The following is a 14,847-nucleotide window of genomic DNA, read 5'->3' on the forward strand; positions in this document are numbered from 1 at the left end:
TTAATACTTGTCCGACAAAGACAATATTATATAATTAATTCAATATACATCAATTAAATATAATCGTTTATATTCAATTTACGAAATAACCGCTTAATTCGTCTTAGCCATTATTATTTAATCCGTATTAAATAATTATCTCAACATCGCGTTTGACTAATTATTAGTCAATAACTCCGACTAACTGTTTACTCATATTAGGCATCAACATGATGTATTTTCATCTTGTCACATCTCTCAAACGTATCCTATAGGTGTGACTTTTAGGGACCAGTTGATCACCGCCATCAGTATGACAATAACGTCAAACTTATCTAGCAAGCCAACCGTTATTGATAAACGTGGACCAACTGATAATAATACAAAAGTATACCCTTTGATCCTTTTAGAGATTTAAATGTTATTGCACTAATGGTAGAGGACACCAGCCCCAACAAGCTCCCACTTGTCCGTACAAGTGTATGTGCAATAACGTTATCCGCACTAACTGGAGGACACGGCTCCAACAAACTCCCACTTGTCCGTACAAGTGTATGTGCGATAACCGATTCTCATATTCATTTAAAACTTCTCCCACTCAATGTAAAACAATGTGCAGATCCGGATCCGCAAAGGTCGTATTTACAATCGATCCAGTATCAAGAGTGGTTTCCGACTAGAGAGTAACTCAACCGATAAAACGAATTCATATTCGAGCATGGCCATGCATTTCGATTCTGACTCCTCGAGTGGCCCCGAGAAATATCGAGTACCGATAAAGGTGAATATTTCCTTCAACTCGACTCCTGCCGATCTAAGCACAACATGAAATCACCCAGAAAAAATCTTCTTGGCCCCCTGTTACGGATGACCGTGAGAAAGAAACCAAAGTCACCCAAAATCTGCCTTAGTCTCAAGAGACAGTCGATAGTCAAAAGAATCGACTCTTAGGATCACCATGGATGTCCTATCCACGACCTGGCACCGAATGTTATAAAACATTTAGGACTCCACGTCGATGTCACAATCGTGTCCTACGAGATATCCGTATAACTCGCCTCTGTGATTGGTCAGTCAACCTTTTGACTTATGGCTCGTTGAACCCACCATCAACCAACGTCACAAAATAATTGCCAGAATTATCAGTTCACGTGGGCAATTAAGGACCAAAAATATAATGTTTGTTCAGTTCACTTTGTGGTGTTCAAAATTGTCTTACAAATCCACATGAAAAACAAAATATATAAATATCAAAACGATGATGTCGTATAGAGTACAAAAGAGAATGAATATAATCCATAAAAGAGTACTACAACTCAGGAACACGTTTAATTCCCATGGAATTAACATGCCCTTCATGCTTATCTTGTCGTAATGGTTTAGTGAGAGGATCTGCTATGTTATCATCTGTAGCAATCTTTTCTATCACTACCTCCTTTTGCTCCACGTAATCTCGGATTAGATGAGCTTTCCGTTGTACATGTCTAGACTTGTTGCTAGACTTAGGCTCCTTAGCTTGGAAGATGGCACCTCTATTGTCGCAATAGATGGTGATCGGGTCATTCAAACTAGGCACTACAGATAGTCCTTGTAAGAATTGACGCATCCATATCGCTTCCTTTGCAGCTTCAGACGCGGCATAGTACTCGGACTCGTCGTAGAATTTGTAACACTTTGTTTGGAACTCTTCCGGTGATCGCAGCGCCATTAAGAGTAAAAACGAATCCAGATCGAGTTTTCGAGTCATCTCGATCCGTTTGGAAGCTAGCATCTGCGAATCGGTTGCGCATAGCTTTTGTTCGCCTCCATAAGTCAATGCCCAATCTTTAGTCCTCCGTAGGTACTTAAGAATGTTCTTGACATCCATCCAATGTGATTCACCTGGATGCTGTTGGAATCGACTCGTCATACTCAATGCATATGCCACGTCCGGACGTGTGCATATCATGGCATACATGATTGATCCTATAGCCGAAGCATAAGGAATCCGGGTCATGCGCTCTTTCTCTTCCGGTGTCTCTGGTGCCTGAGACTTGCTCAAATGCAACCCCGGAGCCATAGGAAGAAACCCTTTTTGGAGTTAGTCATTTGAGTCTCTCTAGTATCTTGTCTATATAAGACTCGACCGAGAGATAACATCCGACGTGATCTATCTCGATAGATACGGATGCCCAAAATTCTTTGTGCCTCACCCAGATCTTTCATCTGGAAATGGTTCTTCAACCATACTTTTACCGAAGTTAAGAGAGGTATGTCATTCCCAATCAGGAGTATGTCATCGACATACAATATTAGGAAGACAATCTTTCTCCCACTCGACTTGATATATAGACATGGTTCCTCGACCGATCGAGTAAATCCATTTTCTTTTATCACTTGGTCGAAACGATGATTCCAACTCCTAGAAGCTTGCTTAAGTCCATAAATGGAACGCTTAAGCTTGCATACTTTCTTAGGATGTTCGGGATCGATGAAACCTTCAGGTTGTACCATGTACCACTCTTCCTCCAAATAACCGTTTAAGAAGGCGGTTTTCACATCCATCTGCCAAATTTCATAGTCATGAAAAGCGGCAATCGCTAAGATAATCCGAATGGAATGCAGCATGACTACGGGTGCAAAAATTTCATCGTAGTGCAAACCTGGCACTTGGGTGAAACCTTTAGCAACTAGTCCTGCTTTATAGATATCTTGTTGACCTTCCACAGAATGCTTTATCTTGTAAAGCCATTTGCATTGAAGGGGACGAACCTTAGCAGGCAAGTCAACAAGATCCCATACGTTGTTCTCATACATGGAGTCCATCTCGGATTGCATGGCCTCAAGCCATAGCTTTGAGTCGGAACTAGTCATGGCACCTTTATAGGTTGCGGGTTCACTACTCGTTAAGAGTAGAATGTCATCTATGTCATGTTCCTCGACCATACCAATGTATCTGTCCGGAGGAATAGAGACTCTTCCCGACCTCCTAGGTTCCTCAGGAATATTCACCGCAGCCGGGATTGAAGAAACTGGTTCCTCCAATGGTTGCTCGGTATTTGGTTCTGGAATCTCCGACAGCTCAAAGGTTCTATTACTCTTCGCATTCTCGAGAAATTCCTTCTCTAAGAATGTCGCACTAGCCGCAACAAATACACGTTGTTCGGTTGGCGAATAGAAGTAATGACCAAGTGTTCCTTTAAGATAACCTATAAAGTATGTCTTGACCGATCGCGGGCCGAGCTTATCCTCGTGTCTCCACTTGACATAAGCCTCGCAGCCCCAAACCCGTATAAAGGACAAGTTAGGGACCGTTCCTTTCCATAGTTCATATGGAGTCTTGTCAACAGCTTTAGACGGACTTCGGTTAAGTATTAGAGCAACTGACAGAAGAGCATAACCCCACAATGAGTTAGGCAACACGGTGTGACTCATCATGGATCGAACCATATCAAGTAGTGTTCGATTTCTCCGTTCGGACACACCATTCAATTGAGGTGTTCCAGGTGGAGTTAACTGTAGGGCAATCCCACAGTCCTTAAGGTGTTGATCAAACTCGTGAGAAAGATACTCGCCACCACGGTCCGATCGCAGTGTTTTAATCTTTCGCCCGATTGGTTCGTGACCCGATTCTCGGTATTCTTTGAATTTCTCAAAGGACTCACTTTATGCTTCATTAAGTAGACATAGCCATATCTACTTAAATCGTCCGTGAAAGTGATGAAATATCTATAGCCTTCTCGTGCGGTGATTGACATAGGTCCACACACATCCGTATGTATGAGTCCTAATAGGTCAAGAGCGCATTCCAACACCTTTGAAAGAAATTCGAGTCATCTTACCAATGAGACATGATTCACACGTGCCAAATGATTGAAAATCAAAGGCCGAGATAGCTCCATTCTTTATGAGCTGTTTAACGCGTTTCTCATTAATGTGTCCCATACTACAGCGTGCCATAGATACGTTTGATCTTTGTCACCAACCTTTAACTTCTTATTCATTACGTGCAATATTTCGGTGGTCTGATCTAAAACATAAATTCCGTTCATGGAGACTGCCTTGCCATAAATCATATCGTGTAATGAGAAAATGCAGCTATTATTCTCTATTACAAATGAAAAACCAAGTTTGTCAAGTGCAGAAACTGAAATAATGTTTTTAGAAAGACTGGGTACATAATAGTTGTTATATAAAAATAACTCAAATCCGCTAGGAAGCTGGATCACGTATGTTCCCCTCGAGAAGGCAGCCACTCGTGCTCCATTCCCGACACGCAGGTCCACCTCACCCTTTACGAGGGGTTCGATGTTTCGGAGCCCCTGCACATGATTACACAGATGAGAACCACAACCAGTATCTAGTACCCAAGTTCCGTAACTTGCGTGGTTAATCTCAATCATATGAATAAAAGTAGAAGAGGAAGAAGACATACCAACAGGTTTAACGCGACCTGCTTTTATGTCCTCATGGTAAACAGGACATGTACGCCTCCGATGCCCAGTCTTGTGGCAATGATGGCATTCCATGTTATCGGTCTTGCTCTTTGTCGTGCCTGATGAGGTGCTCGACTCACCAGGCCCACTCTTACCTGATCCCGACTTCTTAAACTTCGGTTTACCTACCGCTAGGTCTGCCTGAGCTTTGCCCTTACCCTTGCCCTTGTTTGACACAACGAGAACATCCTGTTTCAAGCTCCCACTAAACTTCATATCCTTCTCGGTCTGTACGAGTAGGGACTGTAGTTCATGAGGACTTTTCTTCAAATCATTCATATAGTAATTCGCTCTAAAGAGCGCAAAACCATCGTGGAGTGAATGAAGCATGCGGTCAATCACGATGTTCTCGCTGATTTTACAATCAAGCGCCTCCAGTTTCTCGACATTCTCAATCATGCTGAGAATGTGTGGGCTAACCGGTTGGCCCTTCTGGAGTTTCGCATCAAAGAAGCGAGTGGTATGCTCATAGGTCACGATTCTCGGTGCTTTCGAGAATTCCTTAGTGAGCGTGGTGAAAATCTTGTTTGCACCTTGGGCTATGAAGCGTTTCTGCAAATTGGATTCCATTGCAAAAATGAGTACGTTTTTAATCGCACCCGCTTCCATGACGAAATCGTTATACTTGGCGATCTCGTTAGCTCCACCCGTGGGGCCTGGGTTTGACGGGATGGACTCGTCGATATTTGAGCTTCCGTCGGCGCCAGCGGCAAAGCATTCCGTAATGCCGCCTCCCAGTCCTCAAAGTTTGATCCATCATTCTTCAGTCGAGTAGACTGATTCATCTAGTTCATGAAGATCCGAAGCCAGGACTCACGGTCCAATGTGGCACTTGGCATTGGGTCGTCAGCACGGCCAGCCATTTTGTTATTAGCAGTTTAAGTGATCGGATCTACACTGAAAAAGAAAGGAAAAACAAAACTAAATAAGCAACTCATCGAGGTGATTTAAGTCTATTTAAAATTCATTTTAACGTGTAGACTCATTGCACTTGTATAATCGATCTACCTCAAGAATTATACAAATGATCCCAAGACTCAATTTCCGTAAATTGATAAGCCAACTGTTTAGCTAGTTCTATCGTTAGAACTTCTTGGTCGATAGATTTCCGTAAATCCTATCTATAGTCCACCATAATCACAGGATCGTACGAGTGACCATAGTGTTGAGATAAAATAGGTCAATCAGTTCCAACTTACCCGACGTAGAAGGGGTCATATTATGCCTACCGACGAAGAACGGATTCATTAGAGTTTGCCCTATAAAGACTATTCTCAATTTTTGGTTATACGAGGAAGATCCCATCAACTTAGTTTTAATTCATTTTAAGTGAACGAAAAACTAGCATTGCGTGAATGAATTAATTTAGGTGATGGCTTAAATAAAAACGTGTGATATCTGTATATCAAAGAAAACTAACGCGTGACCTCTATATGAGTCAGTTTTCATGCAATTATTAGGTGTTTTGGTTTTAGGCGGAATATGATGTAAACTATCGTTACGATGAAAACATAAATAAAAATGCAATACGTAAATAAAAGTCCTAGTGTGGCCTATCCTAGTAAAAAGAACATTATACAACTTTGGAATCCACCGTTGGACCCGAGAAGCTTGTCTTGATGTTCCATCTTGATCCATGTAGCGGGAGTGAGCATCCGATTCTCCATCTTTGGTCTTCTCAAAATTACAATTTAAAATTACAAAATATAAACCTATTTACATTCTAAATAAAAACTGTAATTACAAGGAAAAACCAAAACGGAGATACAAGATCTCAAAATACAACCAAGAACGTGTTCCATCATTACGGTAACACGTTCTACTAAGGCCACACTAAGTTACAACCGTTTGTAAAATTAAATACGTAATTAAAAACATTCAAGGCATTCAAAATAACGATAAATAAATATGCATCAACTAAAATAAAATTTATTCGTGACATAATTCCGTAATTATGTTAAATTTATCCAAACCACCTTTTAACAATTAAAATTATGTGACAAAACAGCTTCTATCAACATAATTTTAATTCATGATAATCCGTTACTTTAAATCGCTTTAAAATAACCAAATGGTACGTGAGTGAACCGTTTCACTATCTAGCGAGTGTACAAAATCCGTATTATGTACATATTATGGCCAAAAGAGAAATTAAAACATGAAAAAAGATTTTTCAACGCTGCCACAACTAATTTCCTCGATCGAGACACTAAAGTCCTCGATCGAAGAACAAAAAGGCTCGATCGACTGATGCTGCAAGTCGATCGAGAGGTTTGACAAACAGAAAGTGCTCCATCGACTAATCTCGTGGTCGATCGAGGACTTTAATTTGCAATACTGTTCGATCGAGTACGAGGACTTCTCGATCGAACAGTTAGGGTTTTAAAACAGTTCTGAAACAACAAAACCCTCGTTAATTCGATTGAACAAAACAAGACCAATTGCAATTATGATCTAATTCATATACAATTAAATCTACAATTGATAATACTTTAACATATTGCTATAATTATCGTTTAAAATAACAATATGCAAAGAACAAATCGAAAAGCAAAACATATCAGCCGTGTATATACACGTCACGGTTTTCAATGCACAAAAAAACAGGAAACAGCCGTGATGCTCATTTGGCCGCACGGTTTTCTAGACAAAAATTATCGTTTCAAAATCGTTTTATGAAAATCACAAAGAAAATTTTACGTGGCCTCGCTCTGATACCACTTGTAGGGTAATATCCGTATAAAACCCTTAAAATTTTAGGACTATAACGTAACTTTAACATGTGATTATTGTCATAAAACAAAAATACAAGAGAAAACGATAAAGAACAAGAATCAACCTCGGGTCCTATGCAATTCGGCCTAGTGAACAGAAATCAATGTAGATTTCCTCCTAGTCGTTGCACCCAAGACCGTCTGAGACTATGCCCCTTGTGATAGAATTGCTCTCTAATTGCCTTGCAATATTGAGAGAGCTTTTGTGAGATTTTTCGATGAGAGATCTAGGATTTCAGAGAAGAGAGCTCCAAAACCCTAATTTTGTGTAAAATGAAATGCATTCCGTCAAAAGGAGAGAGGCTCTCTCCTTTTGTTGCTTCGTCCAAACCGAGATCACAAGGGAGGGAGTGGGCTTTCACTTTCTCCTTATTTGTAACTCGTGGTCCGACTCAAAATGCTAAAATGTATATGACGGGATTTTATTATAAATCGTCATCGGTTATCGGTTATTAAAATATCAACTAGTAACATGACTCAGTCGATATATTAATACTTGTCCGACAAAGACAATATTGTATAATTAATTCAATATACATCAATTAAATATAATCGTTTATATTCAATTTACAAAATAACCGCTTAATTCGTCTTAGCCATTATTATTTAATCCGTATTAAATAATTATCTCAACATCGCGTTTGACTAATTATTAGTCAATAACTCCGACTAACTGTTTAGTCATATTAGGCATCAACATGACTGTATTTTCATACTGTCACATCTCTCAAACGTATCCTTGGGTGTGACTTTTAGGGACCAGTTGATCACCGCCATCAGTATGACAATAACGTCAAACTTATCTAGCAAGCCAACCGTTATTGATAAATGTGGACCAACTGATAATAATACAAAAGTATACCCTTTGATCCTTTTAGAGATTTAAATGTTATTGCACGAACTGTAGAGGACACCAGCCCCAACAATACTCTACCCTCACACCCAAGCTGAAACTGGTAAGAAACATCAATAAACAAAACAACCACCTATATGTACAACCCGAAACTCACAGGAAGCAACATCAAACAAAACAACAATCTATGTATAACTGGTATGTACTTTCGAAACTCGAATCGTAATCATCCCGCCTGCTCCACCACAACCAGTGACGACATCGCAACACCGCCACCAACAGCCGCACCGCAGCGCGAAAATACCCGCATCACAACACAAAGTACCGTGCCTGGATCACCACCCGAGGCACAACAACCACATCGATAGACATTACAACCACATAAAATTCCCATAAACACTGACTTAGTATAACTTTCCGGACTAGAAAACTTACTCAAAACTGCTTTACTAGATCCCAACACAACATATTATACGGAATAAACAGACAAGAATCTCATGAATATCATCCATACCTTTTCACGAAATAAACATATATCATGAATACACATACAACTATAACTAGCCATGCCAGATCACCCAAACTATCACTTTTGAACCTCATTCCATTAGTTTACCGTACCCACCATAAATCACAAAACATTCATATAACAACTTTATAACTATCACACCCTACCATTTCTCGTGAGATCAGAACCTCACACAAACATTTATACACATCATAGACCCGTAATCACATCCAACTAGTCAATCCTGATCACGTAAGTTACCACCTGATAAAGGTTATCTCACGCCCGAGCTTAACTCGTATGCCCCTCATAACACATTCGCCCATTCCCATAACCATCACCTCCTTCCAAATATAACCACACCATTAATACTCAACTACTGGTAACCGCCTCCTATAACCACATCTTATACTTCCTCACAACCATACACATCAATCGGGTCTCTACAAAATCGACCTCTTTAGAAAAGTTATCTTTCCTATTTATCATCGCCCTTACCCACTAGTGACAACACCTCAACACTACCACCGTTCGGACATCAAACCTATTACACTCATCTTCAACATCACGGTTCTTTCCTATCTTTGGTTAACATCCCAAATAACGAACATCAAATCCACCAACAAAATTACCTCAACATTATTTCCAATTCCATCCTTAATTGTATCGTCGCCGAACTCACCACCAAGATCTCATATCGTGCAAATTCTTTACCCGGCTTTTACTTTCCTTCATTCCTCGAAACTCATGATTAACATGTCGTCCTGGAACTCCTATATAACCGTTAACTCACATCCTCATGATAGTATCATACATCTCGATGATTCCTTACTTTTATATCACATAACTCCGGTCAACATTGTTCTCAACTTACTTTTTATCCTTCTTTTCTCTTTACACTCAACAATACCAATTAATAGTTCAACTCCTTATTACTTCTATCTAACTCTTTAGTGCTCCGGTTACCTTCTCATTGCTCCAAAACTCGAGTCCCATTATTTCATATCAGTATCATCTCACTCTTTCTTACCATGGATCTTCTCTTATCATCCTATCACTCACACTTATCACCAATCAGTTCAGACCATCTCATGCTATCACTCACACTTTTTTTTAGCATCCCAAAGCTCCTTTCATTCCATTAATTGCCCAAAATAAATCACACATTAGTTTTACCTCTTGATAATATAAATTCCCAAGTTCACTCACCATTTGCAAATCCACGTCGCGGCGTGTCTCCACTAAGTTCACTATATACCACTCTTCTCCATCCCTCTACAACGATCTTTCATTACATACATTCTTAACCAACACAATCTAACCATCTCTCTCCATAATTCCTTACACACCTCAAGTTGCTACTATCCACATCCTTCCTTTCAATCTTTTCATTCTCACGTTCCTTAGACTCGCATCATCCCTTGCCCAAATTCACTTACTTTTACATTACTCAACACATAGTCATATCACTCTTCTCATCTCACAAAATATGCTCCATGCCTCAATAAGCCTTCACAATATTCCTTTTCTTTTTCTACTATCTATCACAACCACATGTAACTCATGTCCTCCCCACCAAACTCATACTCACCACAGATACCACACCTTACATCAAAATATTGGGTAACTTACGCATCAGGACCAACACATACGTAAAACAATGCATAAAGAAGCCAAAGAACACTTTTGAACTAAACATAATATGCAACGAAGTCAAAAGATAAGCATATGACCCAAAACAGGGGTCACTAGATCGAGTTCAGGCCACTCGATCAAGTAAGTGACTTACTCGATCGAGTAGGTGAAGGTCATAGGCACGTAAAACAAATTACCAGGGCTACTCGATCGAGTAAGGGTTACTCGATCGAGTAACAAGAGGTGCACTCGATCGACTGAGGGCCACTCGATCGAGTACCCTACGTATTTCTCAGCACTGTCCAATTTTCATAAAACGGTCATATCTCACTCGTTTTTTGGTCATTTTGGGCGTGTGACCTATCGTTAGAATCATAAAAGAACAAGATATCACATCCAATTGGAATCACATTAAAATCATTTATGAATCTCAAGTTATAATGGTTTAAAGACAACCTCTCTATAAACAAACAACATAACTATTTGATTTTTCTTTCAAACAACTTAAACATCAACAAGGTGAACAATAACGACTCGATACTTGTAAAACCACCATCCCTAACCACATGTTACTACCTACCAAAAACAAACAATAACATCTATCATGCCCATATAAGATTCAACTTATCAATCATGTACTACCAGCAAGCTTTAACTTTATAACCTTTCGTAAAACAACACATACTTATACATTACAAATTTTATTCCCATGTTACTAATACAACTTTATTACAACTGCATTCTTAATTACGAAATTCATATTCTCATACAATTGTCACTCCATCTTTTCCAATTAATTCATCAAACATGTGCATATGAAATAGCAGTAAACAAATATATAACTTCATTATATGACTTTACGCAAACACAATATACGTATACGACACAACATTTCTATTCACATGTTCCTTATTATGCCAGATCATAAATCATCCATCATGCCATTCATATATTCAACCAACAACATATATAATCATATCATCATCTTCCTTCACTACACATCTCCTATCCTCCACATACATGTATCCACCCATTCATATAACTCATTCCTATATGAATACATAGCACATAAGGTAAACACATAGCGATCCCGACTCACATCCCATGGTGACCGGTTCAAAATTGTAGGGCGAGTTCGCGACTTTAGGACGTCTCCCAAGTCTTTGCATTAGCTCCTACAACTTCTACCCGGGTTCATTTTAGTTTGCCTCTCTATGTTCATTAGGTTCATTAGTTACAAGTTTCAAGATCGTCGCTCTGATACCACTTTGTGACACCACCATACTCCAAGTGCCATACCAGGACCACGTAAGGTATGAGAACGCCACCATCTCGGTTACCCGAGGCAATGATACTCAAGTAGACAATAACAAAACGTATTTAAAAGATAATAAAGTTTAAGTGATACAACCTAAACTCCAAAAACTATTAAAAGGAAAAACAAGATTCTCAAAACTATCAACTACTAAACAACTACAAAATGTTGGAAACAGCGGAAGACCTCTAAAACTGCAACGTGATGAATCATCCCAGCTATCCCATGCGCATCGTCTCATACCTGCTCAATAACTGCTCATCACCCCCGAATGGATCACCACAGTTTTTAAAACATTTAAACGGGGTCAGTACTGATTACACAAAAACAATAGCCACAATGAAACCGGAACACAAACAGCTCAAACCAATCTACAGTCTCCATCTCCAATCTCTACACAACTGACTACACACTAAAGTGTGTAGCCCTGCCAGAGTACCCATCGCAACAAGTACTCCACGCCGCCAGTGGGGGACCGCAGCCGCACCCACCAAATCCCCGCTCATCTCCATCGAGCGATAAACCCAAGTTCATTAATGTACACATCCCCCTTGTGACAGGAACCACAAGGGGCGAATCAAGGGCGTCAAGCCACTCTCGCAAGTGACTCCACTCAGCCAGGGATGCGCCCTGAAGATCACAGACAGTTACACAATAAATCAACAACATACTATCAATATCACCAAAACCAATACAACATTATAATTGTTCAACAGTCACAACAACAATCACCAACAATTTATGTAGCCAATACTGAGTAGGGAAACCCTACTTGGAAAGCAAACACCACAGACGGTCTTAGCAGCTAATCAGAATCTTTCCTCAACGAAGCCTCCTCCTATAACATACATACATGCAATTACTACCACATTCATATAAATCACTCAAAACCCCCAAAAATACCCAATTAGGGATTTAAATAAACTCAACGAAACCCAACTTAAATTATACAAGGAACTTATCCTCGACATGACGATCGCAACGATGTAAAGAACAAGACAATCCGACGATTCTAGCCCTTGGGATTTGCTAACAACGCGAAGAAGGAGAACAACGTAACTCTTTTTCTCTCTTGAAAGGTTCTAGAAAAGTGAAAACTGAATCTTTTTATACTAATCACGCGTTATTAACAAAATCCGTCTGAAATATCCCGCAAGACTCAATTACTCGATCGAGTAAGTAACTTACTCGATCGAGTGCCCCTTACTCAATCGAGTGCCATACTCGATCGAGTACCCATCAGACAGACTACTGTTTCGTATAAAAACATACTTATTCGACAGAGTAAGCCCCACTCGAAAGAGTACCCATAGACATAGAAAACCGTAGTATTACCATCTTCCCTCCTTAAAAACAACTTCGTCCCCGAAGTTCAATCCATACTCAAAACAAACATACAAACTCGACCAAGACACAACAACGCAACTAAGAACTCAAAACGAAACCCCAACCTATAAAACATGAACTCTTAACACCAACTCCACCAACTATGTCCATCTCCACAACATAACTCACGATATCGTATCCACCACATTATAGCCTCTCTCGACACTAACTCCATACACTACCAACTACCATCCACAAACGTCACTAGCTCCATTTCACTAACATATTATCCACTAGAAAATCCAATATCAAGACACTCATAAACATCAAACAGAATGTTACAATAATTGTCACTCTCAATATATCACCATTTAATGGTACAAAACACAATCTCAAAAATGGAGAGAAATCCTTATTCAACCAAAAGCACAAAACTAAAATACGTATTTAAACTCTTATATAGTTGCTTTTCACAATTCCGTGCAACTGAATAAGATGGAAAGCTGGGTGTCTTTATAAAGATGTCACTACATTGAAGTTACTTCTAACATACAAGCCATATTACTTTTGAAATCTAATAGCTCCATTGGAATAAACTCTTTCAATTCCTCTTCAAGTCCTTGAGCTTTTTTACTTGCTTTTGTGCGTGCATTGAGTAGTTTTTGAGTAGTCCTAAGTTCGTGTTCTGTAGAGTGTAATGTGGTAAGAATGTCACTGAATCCTACTTCTCGTAGTGTTGCCCCAAAACCTACAAAAGAGTTGAGCAATGAGAAGAGAAGGTAAGAAGATAATACGATGATACATTCATCACTTGGTAGAAGATAAGAAGAAAGCTTTATATAAAACTGAATATAAATTAAAGGGTCAACCAATAAAATTGGTACGAAAAAAATGATCAAATATTTGAAGGTCATTCATAAATAAAAAATTACTGCAGTGTTAATAAATGGGTAAATACCTTCGGAAAGATAACATTAACAATATATCGACTAAAAATCAAAGACAGGTGCGTAGCCTTAACCCACTATTACGAAACAATAAAAGAATCGACGGACAAAGTAATCTCAAGTTTTGCGCAAATAGCCAATTAATTTACCTGCAGTATGGCACAAATTCAAGAGTTGTATAATTAGTAAATCCATGAAAAACAAGAATTTTGAAGTGCGGTTGTAAGTATATTCATGAGTATAATTCGCCAACGGTTTTAACATTGAAAATAATCAAGCAAAATAAGTGAACTCAAATAATCAACACCACAATATATATATGGTCTCTAAATGAGACAGTCATCATGACGATGAATGATTACTTTCATAAAGTTGATTAACAAAGGGAGGTTGAAAAGGATGCGATGAAAACGGAGGATCAATATTGAAGTTAAAGATGGAGGATTAGTGCGTTTGGGAGAAGGGGTATGTAAAAGATGGAAATTATTAGGGTTTCTGTTGTTAATTTTGGAAATTATGGGAATTTTGGGCGTGAGTATGATATTAGTGGTCTAAAGTATGCTTAATGGGGAGTTAGAAGATAGGAGGAGTTGATTATATTATTGGATATGTTAATTATATGACACACTCGGGCCCAATAAGTAGAGTTTGGATCCTCTGTCCCACTTCCGTGTTTCATCTTGTGTTTTACTACCTTAATCTTCTAAAACCTCGTCCTATTATGATATCTAAATATTTAATTTCAATGTTTAATGCTTGTGTGCTAAATGAAGATATAGTGGAATACAAGATGGAAAATGAAAATGGGAAATGAAGATAAATTTCCAAAATAAATAAATTGATATATAGTTTACTTCAAAATATATAGTTTACTTCAAAATATACTCATCGGGAATGATGTACCTATGCTTACTTCTGTAAAGGAATGGTTGGGATATCATTTCCAAATAAAAGATTTGGGAGAAGCCCAGCGCATCTTAGGTATCCGGATCTATTGAGATAGATCTAAAAGGATTTTAGCTTTGAGTCAAGAGG

The 14,847-nt window shown here is 38.9% G+C and overlaps 1 long non-coding RNA gene across 1 annotated transcript; it reads right to left on the reverse strand.

Annotated features, from left to right (window-relative positions):
- Positions 1 to 13,332: 13,332 nt before the first annotated feature.
- Positions 13,333 to 14,497, reverse strand: LOC141630612 (uncharacterized). Its single transcript, XR_012537524.1, has 2 exons — positions 13,824 to 14,497; positions 13,333 to 13,613 (listed from the first exon to the last, which is right to left on the reverse strand). It is a non-coding gene; the product is annotated as an uncharacterized LOC141630612 (long non-coding RNA).
- Positions 14,498 to 14,847: the final 350 nt, after the last annotated feature.

Source organism: Silene latifolia, chromosome 2 (genome assembly GCF_048544455.1).
Source record: "Silene latifolia isolate original U9 population chromosome 2, ASM4854445v1, whole genome shotgun sequence".
In the NCBI taxonomy this organism is placed as follows: domain Eukaryota; kingdom Viridiplantae; phylum Streptophyta; class Magnoliopsida; order Caryophyllales; family Caryophyllaceae; genus Silene; species Silene latifolia.